Source organism: Sciurus vulgaris (genome assembly GCF_902686455.1).
Source record: "Sciurus vulgaris genome assembly, chromosome: 17".
Taxonomy (NCBI): domain Eukaryota; kingdom Metazoa; phylum Chordata; class Mammalia; order Rodentia; family Sciuridae; genus Sciurus; species Sciurus vulgaris.
The window spans coordinates 13,044,584-13,058,604 of NC_136478.1; the positions used below are offsets into that span (position 1 = coordinate 13,044,584).

Genomic DNA, 14,021 nt, shown 5'->3' on the forward strand with positions numbered 1-14,021 from the left:
GAAGCCAGAGCAGCCATCTTAGATAATCCTGGAAGACGTAGCTCAGATCTTTAGGTGGGGCAAAACCCATCCTGAGACGCCTGCTGGAGGCTTGAAACTCATTGTCAGGTACTTCTCATGCATCAGGCTACTGAACACTGGGAGGTTTCATTACTATATAACTGATATTATATAGTAAAAAAATTTAAGTTTTTATTTCTTTACTTTTCCTCTCTCTTTTCCTTTTGTTTACCTGTTCCCTCAGAGTCTCTTTCTCCCTTTTTTGCATGCTAACATCCAATTTCTTTTGATTACACTCTCATCCTTTCTATTTTCTAGAACTTCTGTGTATTCTTTTCTTATCCCATTAACAGCCACATTCTACATCCCTCTGCATCCTCTTTGTCCTCCATTAGAAACTGCAGACCATATTGCAAACCTGTTTGTTTTACCAAAGATAATATTTGAACTCATTCTGTTTATTATGACAATTTTGTTATTGTCCTCATAGGGGCTAATGAAAGAGCATCTACAGGAAGCAAAAGATCATTTCAACAAAGAGATAGAAATTCTCATAAAAAACCAAATGGAAATCCTTGAAATGAAGGAAACAATAAACCAAATAAAAAACTCAATGGAAAGCATCACCAAAAGACTAGACCACTTGGAAGACAGAACCTCAGACAATGAAGACAAAATATTTAATCTTGAAAATAAAGTTGCCCAAACAGAGAAGATGGTAAGAAATCATGAACAGAATCTCCAAGAACTATGGGACATCATGAAAAGACCAAATTTAAGAATTATTGGGATTGAGGAAGGCACAGAGATACAAACCAAAGGAATGAACAACCTATTCAATGAAATAATGTCAGAAAATTTTCCAAGCCTGAAGAATGAAATGGAAAATCAAATACAAGAGGCTTACAGAACACCAAATGCTAAGAATCACAACAGATCCACACCAAGGCACATTATAATGAAAATGCCTAACATTCAAAATAAAGATAGGATTTTGAAAGCCGCAAGAGAAAAGCATCAGAATACAATACGGATAGCAGCCGACTTCTCAACCCAGACTCTAAAAGCTAGAGGGTCCTGGAACAACATATTTCAAGCTCTGAAAGAACATGGTTGCCAACCAAGAATTCCATACCCAGTAAAACTAACCTTCAGATTTGAAGATGAAATAAAATCCTTCCATGATAAACAAAAGTTAAAAGAATTTGCAAGTAGAAAGCCTGTGCTATAGAATGTTTTCAACAAAATATTCCATGAGGAGGAAATGAAAAACAACAATGGAGGTCAGCAAAGGGAGGAACTGCCCTAGAGAAAAACCACTCAAAGGAGAAACCAAGCCAACTTAAAAACCAAAAATAAGGCAAATGACTGGGAATACATATCATATCTCAATAATAACCCTGAACATTAATGGCCTAAACTTGTCAATGAAAAGACATAGACTGAGAGAATGGATTAAAAAGAAAGACCCAACAATATGCTGCCTGCAAGAGACTCATCTCGTAGAAAAAGACATCCACAGACTAAAGGTGAAAGGATGGGAAAAAACCTACCATGCACATGGACTCAGTAAAAAAGTGGGGGTTTCCAACCTTATATCGGATAAAGTGGACTTCAAGCCAAAGTTAGTCAGAAGGGATAAAGAAGGACATTTCATACTGCTTAAGGGAACCATAAATCAGGAAGACATAACAATAGTAAATATTTATGCCCCAAACAATGGTGCATCCCTGTACATCAAACAAATCCTTCTCAATTTCAGGAATCAAATAGACCACAACACAATAATTCCGGGTGACTTTAATGCACTACTGTCACCACTAGATAGATCTTCCAAACAAAAACCAACCAAAGAAATCATAGAACTCAATAACACAATCAATATCCTAGACTTAATAGACATCTATAGAATATTCCATTCATCAACAAGCAGATTCACTTTCCTCTCAGCAGCACATGGAACCTTCTTGAAAATAGACCATATGTTATGCCACAAAGCATCCCTTAGGAAATGCAAAAAAAACAGAGATACTGCCTTGTGTTCTGTTAGATCACAATGGACTGAGAATAGAAATCAATGACAAAATAAAAAACACGAATTACTCCAACACCTGGAGACTAAATAATATGCTATTGAATGAAACATGGATAACAGAAAACATCAGGGAGGAGATAAAAAATTTCTTAGAGGTCAATGAGAACGACGATAAAACATATCAAAATCTCTGGGACACTATGAAAGCAGTACTAAGAGGAAAATTCATTGCAGGGAGCACATTCCAGAAAAGAATGAAAAGTCAACAACTAAATGACCTAACATTACAGCTCAAAGTCCTAGAAAAAGAAGAACAGAATAACAGCAAAAGTAGTAGAAGACAGGAAATAATTAAAATCAGAGCTGAAATCAATGAAATTGAAACAAAAGAAACAATTCAAAAAATTGACAAAACAAAAAGTTGGTTCTTTGAGAAAGTAAACAAAATAGACAAACTCTTAGCCACACTAACAAAGAGAAGAGAGAAAACTCAACTTACTAAAATTTGTGATGAAAAAGGAAATATCATGACTGACACCACTGAGATACAGAACATAATGAGAAGCTACTTTGAAAATCTGTCTTCCAACAAAATAGAAACTACCGAAGACATTGACAAATTTCTGGAGACATATGCTCCTCCAAAACTGAACCAGGAGGACATACACGATTTAAACAGATCAATATCAAGCAATGAAATAGAAGAAGCCATTAAAAACCTACCATCCAAGAAAAGCTCAGGACCAGACGGATTCTCAGCCAAGTTCTACCAGACCTTCAAAGAAGAACTCATTCCAATACTTCTCAAAGTATTCCAGGAAATAGAAAAGGTGGGTACCCTACCAAACTCATTCTATGAAGCTAATATCACCCTCATACTCAAACCAGGAAAAGACACATCAAGGAAAGAAAACTTTAGACCAATATCCTTGATAAATATAGATGCAAAGATCCTTAACAAAATATTGGCAAACCGTATCCAAAAACATATTAAGAAAATTGTGTGCCACGATCATGTGGGGTTCATCCCTGGAATGCAAGGATGGTTTAACATCCATAGATCAATAAACGTAATCCATCATGTCAATAGACTTAAGGATAAGAATCATATGGTTATTTCAATTGATGCAGAAAAAGCATTCGACAAAATACAACACCCCTTCATGCTCAAAACACTAGAAAGAATAGGTATAGTAGGAACATACCTGAACATTGTAAAGGCTGTTTATGCTAAGCCCATGGCCAACATCATTCTTAATGGAGAAAAACTGAAACCATTTCCTATAAAAATGGGAACAAGACAGGGATATCCTCTTTCACCACTTCTATTCAGCATTGTCCTCGAAACTCTAGCCAGGGCCATTAGGCAGACCAAAGAAATTAAAGGGATATGAATAGGAAAAGAGGAACTTAAGCTGTCACTATTTGCTGATGACATGATTCTATATTTAGAGGATCCAAAAACCTCCTCCAGAAAACTTCTAGGCCTCATCAACGAATTCAGCAAAATAGCAGGCTATAAAATCAACACACATAAATCTAAGGCATTTTTATATGCAAGTGACAAAACAACTGAAAGGGAAATGAGGAAAACAATTCCATTTGCAATAGCCTCAAAAAAAGAAAAATACTTGGGAATTGATCTAACCAAAGAAGTAAAAAATCTCTACAATGAAAACTACAAAACATTGAAGAAAGAAATTGAGGAAGACGTTAGAAGATGGAAAGATCTCCCATGTTCTTAGATAGGCAGAATTAATATTGTCAAAATGGCCATACTACCAAAAGTGCTATACAGATTCAATGAAATTCCAATTAAAATCCCAATGATGTACCTTACAGAAATAGAGCAAGCAATCATGAAATTCATCTGGAAGAATAAGAAACCCAGAATAGCTAAAACAATCCTTAGCAGGAAGAATGAAACAGGGGGTATCACAATACCAGAACTTCAACTCTACTACAAAGCAATAGTAACAAAAACAGCATGCTGTTGGCACCAAAATAGACAGGTAGATCAATGGTACAGAATAGAGGACACGGACACAAACCCAAATAAATACAGTTTTCTCATACTAGACAAAGGTGCCAAAAATATGCAATGGAGAAAAGATAGCCTGTTCAACAAATAGTGCTGGGAAAACTGGAAATCCATATACAGCAGAATGAAACTAAACCCCTATCTCTCACCATGCACAAAAATCAACTCACAGTGGATCAAGGATCTTGAAATCACACCAGAGACCCTGCATCTTATAGAAGAAAAAGTAGGTCCAAAGCTTCATCATGTCAGCTTAGGATCAGATTTCCTTAACAGGACTCCCATAGCACAAGGAATAAAAGCAAGAATCAATAACTGGGATAGATTCAAACTAAATAGCTTTCTCTCAGCAAAGGAAACTATCAGCAATGTGAAGAGAGAGCCTACAGAGTGGGAGAATATCTTTGCCACTCATACTTCAGATAGAGCACTAATTTCCAGAATATATAAAGAACTCAAAAAACTCTACATGAAGAATACAAATAACCCAATCAACAAGTGGGCTAAGGATATGAACAGATGCTTCACAGAAGGTCTACAAGCAATCAACGAACATATGAAATATCTTCACCATCTTTAATAATAAGAGAAATGCAAATCAAAACTACCCTAAGATTCCATCTCACCCCAATTAGAATGGTGATCATCAAGAATACAAGCAACAATAGGTGTTGGAGAGGATGTGGGGAAAAAGGTACATTCATACATTGCTGGTGGGGCTGCAAATTAGTGCAGCCACTCTGGAAAGCAGTGTGGAGATTCCTTAGAAAACTTGGAAAGGACCCACCATTTGACCCAGCTATCCTACTCCTCGGCCTATACTGAAAGGACTTAAAATCAGCATACTACAGAGATACAGCCACATCAATATTCATAGCTGCTCAATTCACAATAGCCAGACTGTGGAACCAACCTAGATTTCCTTCAATTGATGAATGGACAAAGAGACTCTGTGTGTGTGTGTGTGTGTGTGTGTATATATATATATATATATATATATATATATATATACAATGGAATATTACTCAGCTATAAAGAATAATAAAATTACGACATTTGCAGGCAAATGGATGAAATTGGAGAATATCATGCTAAGTGAGATAAGCCAGTCTGAAAAATCCAAAAGACGAATGATCTCACTGATAAAGCAGATGATGACACATTTAGGGGGGTGGCAGGGGGTAAGAATGGAGGAAGGAGGGACTGCATAGAGGGAAAAGAGGGGTGGGAGGGTGGGGGAAAATTACAGAATGAATCAAACCTCATTACCCTATGTAAATGTATGATTACTCAAATGGTACGCTGTTACTCCATGTGCGAACAGAAACAACATGTATCTCATTTGTTTACAATAAAGTTTAAAAAAAGCAGGAATTGAGATCATGACTTAAAAACTAAATTTTTAAAAAAGATTAAATGGACAAAGCATATTTTATACTGCTAAAAGCAATAATTCAAAATAAAGAAGAAATAAAGATAGTACTAATTATTCATCAAATACCATAAAACGTATTAATATGCAGCAGAAATTATAGGACATATGTGGAGATGTAGATGCACAAATGAGAGGAGCTCTTAATATGCTACCCAACATGAGTTACGTCAGCTGGACAGAAACTGAGACCTTAGAAGACTTCAGCAACATAATGCATGAAGTCAGCTTAGGGATGCATTGAAATACCACATCCTAAGAGTGGAAAATACACCTCCATAAGAGCAAATGGAATAGTCACAAAAAGTTGGATATATGTTAGGAAATTAAGAAAAAAAAACATAGGTTCTATGACCTAGAAGTATTGCAAAATGATCACTTCTGCTTATGTGATTATAGTTACAAAGAGCTAAGAGTAAAGCCAGGGTAGTATAAATATCTAGTAAAATTACATATAAATGTACATTTGACCCAGAATCCCTATCTTAGATATCTATCCAAATGATATTCTGGCTAAAATATGAAATGATACATAAACCAATACAATTGGTTATCCAGTGGGGAAGTAAAGGAATGGGGTAGAGGAGATGGAAGGGAAAGAAAAATTTCTCTGAATGTACCTCACTATAGTTTTGACTTTTGAACCATGTAAATGTTTTATACATTAAAACTCAAAAAGACCCAAGAGGAAAAAAATCAATTCTTGAAAATTGAAAATGAACTGAAACAAATGAACCTTGCTGTATATCAGGTTGGAATTATAACCACCGAGAAAACAATGATCCCAACTGACCTTAGAACAGTGTTTTAACTGTATATCCTCCATGGGATACAGAGAAGGGCAGTGAAATCTTACCATTTATTCAGCAGTCTTAGTGTTGGCTATAATACTAGTAATAACATTTTAAATAAATAATCATATCAATAGTTAGGAACCAAGCTTTTCAGAATTTAAAAGATACACACACACACACACACACACACACACACACACACACACACACACACCCCAAGGAATTTCTTAAAACAAGCAGCCCTATAATCTTTTGTTTTTTTCTTTTTGGCGCTGAGGACCAACTCAGAGTCTTGTACATGCTAAACCTGTGCTCTTTCACTGAGCTGTAGTCCCAGCCCTGGAATTTCCATATTCTTAAATTTAAATTGAGTACATGAGTGCAAGTTCATGATCATTCTCTTCTTAAAATAACCTTCCCACTGAAAAAGAGCCTAGAAGCAATGGGAGCAAGTAGAGTAGCAATGATGGTCCAGAGAACACAGTGGTCTCCAAATACCACTTAGCACTTAAAGAAATCAAGTCCTTGGAGAAATTGATAATTTGAAGTCAAGGGCACAAGGGCATTCTGAAAAGAGTCTATTGTATCATAAAATCAGGAAGTCATCAAAGGCTACTAGGATTGGTCAAGGACCCAGAGCAAACTGAAAGAGTTCTCACTCACCAGAGATCAGACAATCTGAGCATTAAAAAAGTCTACAATGAATTCCTTTTTTAAAATCTTAAGTGATACTGAAAAATAACATTGATTATCTTTGGAAGTCTAAGACATCAAACTAAATATCTTGGAAATAATAAATGGAGAGAAACCATTTATTCTGCACCTTTTTGTATAAATTGCATTGTAAGTTAACCAAATAGTTGATGAAAGAAAACTATTCTTCATAAAAGAATTCCAGTTGATAAATTCAGAAAAAAAAATGACAGAAAAATAACCACCATTTTGCAGCCTTTAATGAAACAAAGGATCATCATTGCTAAAACAATTAGGAAGATGTTGCTGAAGAACTTTATAATGGCTCAATCAGGCTGACAACACCTGAGCCCTCTAAATCAATCTTAACATTAGAAGAGTGAAAAACAAACAATGTGCTTCCTGACACAATGCAGTACACACCACCACCTGAGAAGTACTACTAGCAAAAATCTAGACCTAAACGTAACTAAGCTTCTGGACCCACCAGCCAGGTTGCAGGATATGGCAGAATGGAGAAACATGGACATTCTACTAGAACACAATTCGGCCAAATCCAGAATATGGGAAATGTTCCAGAAAAACAACTTAGTCTATTCAACTAACAACAGCATGAGAGAGGGAACTATTATGAACTGAAAGAGTCTTTAACACAACAGTGCAAGGGTGGATCTTGTTCAGATTATAATTTGAACACCGAATAATAAAGGATAAAAGTAATTATTCCTTGAATTAAATATTTTCTATTTTTCAACTCATTGAGTTATACGCCAAACTATATCCATTCCATCCCTGATAAGAAGTGTTGAATCTTGGTTTCTTTTTCAATTGTGCATGAGGAAAAAACTTGAATTTTCAGAACTTCTAGTCATTTCTTCCCTCCTTCCATCTCGACTCAATGACTGGGCCTGCCTATTAATAAGATAATACCTATGGGAGATCTCAATTTAACAGGAATTCAATGAAGAGGAGCTAACCCTACAGCAGATTTGCTTTAACCACGAGGAACGTGGTCATTCCCTCCATGGCCTCTCTGATGCTGATATAATTCCAACTGCTGCTCCAAAATTTCCTGTCTCGTGAGGCCTTGGGCCCAAGGGCACCTTGAAGCTGGGTGAATTATGGAGACCCCACCTCAGGCCCAAGTTCTATCATCCCCTATCCTGATGTAGGCTGCCTATAATTAGGTAGTTACATGTGGATTGATTTCCAAGTTCAAACGTGCCTTATATCTCCCTGCCCTAGTTGATTCAATCTGCTGTCTTTCTGGGGGTGGAGAGGAATACATATATCTCCATTCCAAAAGATCAGTAATGCTAGTGTTATTATTATTTGCTAAATATGTCACAAACTTAAAATACTTCAAAAACTATTGTTCATTTTGTAGGGTAGGAAAATGGGATGATGAGTATGATTTTTTTAAAGGAAGTTCTTATCTGTTAGATATTTAGGGAAGTATTTACAGGTAAAGAGAAATAGTGTCTGAGATTTACTTTAAAATACTTCAGGAACATGTGTGTGTGTGTGTGCTCGCATACGCATGCGATATAAAATAAGAATGGGAGAAGGCTGGGAATTGTCGAAGCTGGATTATAAGATTTCTGAGTCTTGCATGTTTTAAAATTTTCATAATTAAAACACTAAATCTATTTATTAAACTGGAAAGGTATTTTCACTACTGATAGAAATAGAGCAGAAATACTACCCCCATTCCTTCTACTAAATATAGCTAACAATTCTGAACATTATACCTACAATACCCAAACTGATACCCTAAATAGATAATGCCACACACTTACTAGAACAGCTGACATAAACATAGGGACAATACCAAATGCTGACTGTGAGGCAGACGAACTGATTCTCTCCTTACTGATGGGATGTAAAGGGGTACAGACACTCTGGAAAAATATGCAATCAATTTCTTAGAAAACCACACACATACTTAGCCAGATGACCCAACGTTCACATTCCTGGGCATTTGTTCCAGAGAAAACTTATGTCCACATAAAAGTGTGTGTATGATAATTCATAGTAGCTTCATCTGTAATAGTCAAAAACCATAAACAACCAAAATGTCTCTTGACAGGTGAATAATGAAACAAACTGTGGTCCATCCCAACCACAGGATATTACTCAGCAATCAGAACAGAACAGAACAAACAAATGAAACACCCTCCTACCAGTTGATTGGATCTCAGGGACAAAACAAACAAACAACAACAGAAAAAAAAAAAACATGGAAAAACAACCTCAAAAGGTCACATATAGTGAATCCATTTATTAAAAATACAGAAATGAGGGACAAATTAGTGGTTGTCAGGGGCTAGGAATGGTGATGGGTGAGGGGAGAAGGCAATTACACAGGGGTAGCAATAAGCATCTGTTTATGGTAATGAAACAGATGCATAAAAAAAGAAATAAAATAATAGGTAAAATCTTCACGCTTATAGACTTGGAGTAAAGAGAAATTTTGCTAGTAATGTTTTTCACTTCTTATAGACCATGAGTTTATTTCCAAATAATATCATTAAAACTTATAAAGGATTTTTTTGTATCTTGATTGGTAGCTATACAAATCTATACTTGTGATAAAATCACATAGGACCATACATACACATTGTACAAATGACAGTTTTCTGATTTTGATACTGTACCACAGTTAATACAAAATGTAGACACTGGAGGAATTGGGGGCTCAAGGGTATGAGGAAACTCTCAGTACTTTCTTTGCTGCTTCCTGGGCAGCAATAATTATTTCAAAATAACTTTTTTAGTTTTTTTTTTTTTTATTGTTGTTGTTTTTTGTTTTTTTGTGCTGCTGGGGATTTGAACCCAGGGCCTTGTGCTTATGAGGCAAGCATTCTACCAACTGAGCTATATCCCCAGCCCACTTTTTTAGTTTTTTAAGAAAGACAGATTAGCAAAATTCATTGTCTATGAGGATGTTGTGAAGGGGGGCACTCTCAAACACTAAGAGGCAGAAAGTAAATCAGTAATTACATGGCAATTTTTAAAAACTGCACATCCTTTGATGCACAGATATTATTTGCTAGGATTTATTCCAAGTTTGAAACATGTATTCACAAGTTATGCTGAAATTTAAATTGATAGTCTAATTCAACAAAATATCCTTTCATCAAACCAAAGTACAGTTATCTTAGTAAAATCTGATGACCCAAGTCTTTGATCAAAACTCACTTATGTGTATAACTTATTTTCTTAACTTCACAAATTCCTAGAATTCTGTTTTCATTAAATAGCCATCTGATTCCTTCTGGCCCCTTTCCTGCTGTGCACACCTGCACATACACATGTATGTGCTCTCCCTCTTGCTGTTTCTCATCTCACTCACCATCATTTCTTTAAGCCTCTTGTATTTGATTTTTCATTTCATTCTTCAGGTTTGGGAAATTTTCTGATATTATTTCATTGAATAGCTTGTTCATTCCTTTGGTTTGTATCTCTGTGCCTTCCTCAATCCCAATAATTCTTAAGTTTGTTCTCTTCATGATATCCCATAGTTCTTGGAGATTCTGTTCATGATTTCTTACCATCTTCTCTGTTTGGACAACTTTATTTTCAAGATTAAATATTTTGTCTTCATTGTCTGAGGTTCTGTCTTCCAAGTGGTCTAGTCTATTGGTGATGCTTTCCATTGAGTTTTTTATTTGGTTTATTGTCTCCTTCATTTCAAGGATTTTTTTTTTTTTTTTTTTTTTTTTGAGAATCTCTATCCCTTTGTTGAAATGATCTTTTGCTTCCTGCAGGTGCTCTTTCAGCTTATTGGTATTATCATTCATTGCCTGCATTTGCTCTCTTATCTCACCCTTTGCTTCACAAATCATCTTAATCATGTATAATCTGAAGTCCTTTTCTGACATTTCTTCTAACATACTGTCATTGGATTCTATTACTATAGAATCTAGATTTGTTTGGATCATTTTCTTCCCTTGTTTTTTCATGTTGTTCATGTATCTTTCCCTCTAGCAGTGCAGATCTGGGGTATTGCAGATTTCCCCCTATAGGCTTATAGTGGCCCTATAGGTTTCCAAAACCCTTTCTTTAAGGGGAGATCAATATTAGCAGTGCCCAAATCAGACACTATGAAATCCTAGACCAAATAGCCCCTATGAGGACAATAACAAAATTGTCATAATAAACAAAATGAGTTCAAATATTATCTTCGGTAAAACAAACAGGTTTGCAATAAGGTCTCAGTTTCTAATGGAGGACAAAGAGGATGCAGAGGTATGTAGAATGTGGCTGTTAATGGGATAAGAAAATAATATACAGAAGTTCTAGAAAATAGAAAGGGTGAGAGTGTAATCAAAAGAAATTGGATGTTAGCATGCAAAAAAGGGAGAGACTCTGAGGAAACAGGTAAACAAAAGGAAAAGAGAGAAGAAAAGTAAAGAAATAAAGACTTAATTTTTTTCTAAAAGGAGAAAAAAGAAAAGCTACTGTATAACAGTCATATAGTAATGAAACTTCCCAGTCTTCAGTAGCCTGATGCATGAGAGGTACCTGACAATGAGCTTCAAGCCTCCAGCAGGCGTCTCAGGATGGGATTTGCCCCACCTAAAGATTGGAGCTCCGGCTTCAAGGATTATCCAAGATGGCCGCTCTGGCTTCAAAATGTGTTAGCAAATGGGGAGCTGCAGCTCAGGGGTGGACGTGGTCAGCTGGAGGTCCTGGAGACGGGATGCGGTTGGTCAGGCAGGGGTCCTGGAGATTGGGTGTGTTTGGTATGGTTGTGGGATCCTGGAGGCTGGTTGCAATCAGTTGGTCTGGGATCCCGGTGATAGCGCACAGTCAGTTGGTCTGGGGGTCCTGGCGGCAGGGAGCAGTCAGTCAATGTGAGGGCCCCAGAGGCAGGGAGTGATGGGTCGGGCTAAGGGATCCTGGAGATGGGGCTCAGTCAGTCTGGCTAGGGGTCCTATGGGGCCTGGCTTTTGTCTCAAAATGGCAGCAGCCATGTGTAATCAAACCTGCAGGTACTGTAACAGTGAACTTCCAGGCAGCAGCAGGCAGCTGGTGCTCTACTGGTGGTCGATGATCAGTTTGCTGACTGTTGTCGGAAGATCGGGAGGTGAACCTCGAGTGTTGGATGATGGATAGGTGTAAGGCAGGCGATGGACAGGTGAGAGACAGGCAAATGGTGAATGATAGATGCCTGACAGTGAGCAATCTGCTCTCAAAAAAGGCATCGATATGCTGGCAGACTGCAGGTCATCACAGCAGACAAATGGGTAAACACCAGGGGATCAATAAGCAGCAAAAACTGCTTCACCGAGAAACAGATATCCTCTGCTTGAAACCAGTGTTAGGGAGCGACAAGGAACGCAGCCTCCCTCTAGTCCACCATCTTGGACCTCTCCTCCCCAGTTCACGCACCATCATTTCTTAAGCCAGAAGTCTGAGAGAATCCCCCTCACCCCCTCCTGCTTCCTCACCTCACCCCATCAGAGCTGCTGTCCAGTGGGCCTCTTGAACCTCTCTCTTATTCCTGTCTCATTTTTCTAAAGCCAGTACAACAGCCTCCCAAATGGGCTGGGATGCCTCCAGTCTTTCACACCCTTACCTAAAGTCTTCAAAGGATATAAATTTCAGACAGGTGTGGTAGCACATGCCTGTAATCCCAGCTACTTACTTGAGAGGCTGAGGCAGAAGGATCACAAGTTCTAAGGCCAGCCTCAGCAATTCAGTGAAGCCCCAAGCAACTTAGCTAGACCCTGTTTCAAAATTAAAAATAAAAGTGCTGGGGATGTGGCTCACTGGTAAAGCACCCCTGGGTTAAATCCCCAGAACAAAGTTCATGTTTTAATGCCCCCCTCCAACAGGATGAAGGTCACATTTCTGGTGACGAAGCAGGCCCTTTCCCCATATCCTTCCTGTTGTCTGCAGCCCCCCACATGCTGCTCCAGTGACTCCCCACCCACCTCTGCCTCCCCCTTCCCTGCCCTCCTCTCTCCTGTCCTCGAGTTCCCACTTAGGATGGTCCTGCCCCTGGGTCACAGCCCTCTCTTCCTTTCCAACTCCTTCAGCCTCTGGGGAGCTGAAACCCCATTTGAAATGCTTCGACCTCCATTATAATTCAACCTGCATCCCCATCCACACCTGCTAGGCCTCAGCATCACCTCGTGCTGCTCTGGATCCAAAGACAGGCTTTCGCTTAGATATCCCTCTCTCAAAGGTTTGTAGGTAACAGGAAATTTTTATATCCAAGATAGTTTAGGGAAAAAAAAGCAAATTGCAGAACAGCATGTGTGATATGATTTCATTTTTGTGAAAGAGTACTATGAAATGATGCATAGAAAAATATGGAAGAATATATACCCAGCTACTAGCAGTACAGTTCAAATAATGACAACATTATTAAAATTATAAGGGACTTTTACTTCCAAAGTGAATTTGACTTTCCTAAAACATTTGAAGTTTTTACTAAAATCAGTGGTACTTTTTAAAGTTAAAAATGCTCATGATTAAACACTGTGCTGAGGAGTGGGGAGGGCATGTCCCTCTCTCCACATTCCTGCATTTTCTCTCTAGGACTTCCTGGAAACTGGCTTCAGCCTCCTGGTGCCCATTCTTGCTTCTCTCAACCCTCTCCCTTCTCTTCCCCCTCCAGCCGAGATCTCGGAGTTAATTTTGTGGCCCAGTCTATTTCCTCTGTAAAGGGGGATCATCAGCCACACAATTGCCCAGGCCCTGATCTTCTGGTGTCCTCTCTGTCTTCACCCCTCCAACTAAAAATAAATACTCATTCACATTTTATATATACCAGTGTTCCTGAGAGCAAAAGCTTGGTCCTTGTCCCTGTTGCCAATCCAAATTTTTAAGAAAAAAGAAATAAGGAGTTTTATTGCTTTGCTAGCAGAAGAGAAAGGCAATGGACCCACATCACAGAGGCCGCCATTCCCAAGGCCCGTGGGGAACTGAGGGCTGTAAAAAGGGGGATACGAGGACTATTTTCCAAGTATCGTTATCAGTAGATCTAAAAAGTTATATCCTTGCAAGAGCTGT

General features: G+C 38.0%; 1 protein-coding gene across 8 annotated transcripts in view; it reads right to left on the reverse strand.

Annotated features, from left to right (window-relative positions):
- HYDIN (HYDIN axonemal central pair apparatus protein) overlaps positions 1–14,021 on the reverse strand; it is a 427,212-nt gene that overhangs the window by 379,187 nt on the left and 34,004 nt on the right. Inside the window, exon 1 of one of the 8 annotated variants that reach the window (XM_079117078.1) lies at positions 12,649–12,805. The exons of the other annotated variants lie outside the window; for them this stretch is intronic. The gene's annotated coding sequence lies outside the window, so the exon portion shown is untranslated. Of the gene's footprint in view, positions 1–12,648; positions 12,806–14,021 lie in introns of those variants that run through there. 8 annotated transcript variants of the gene reach the window in all.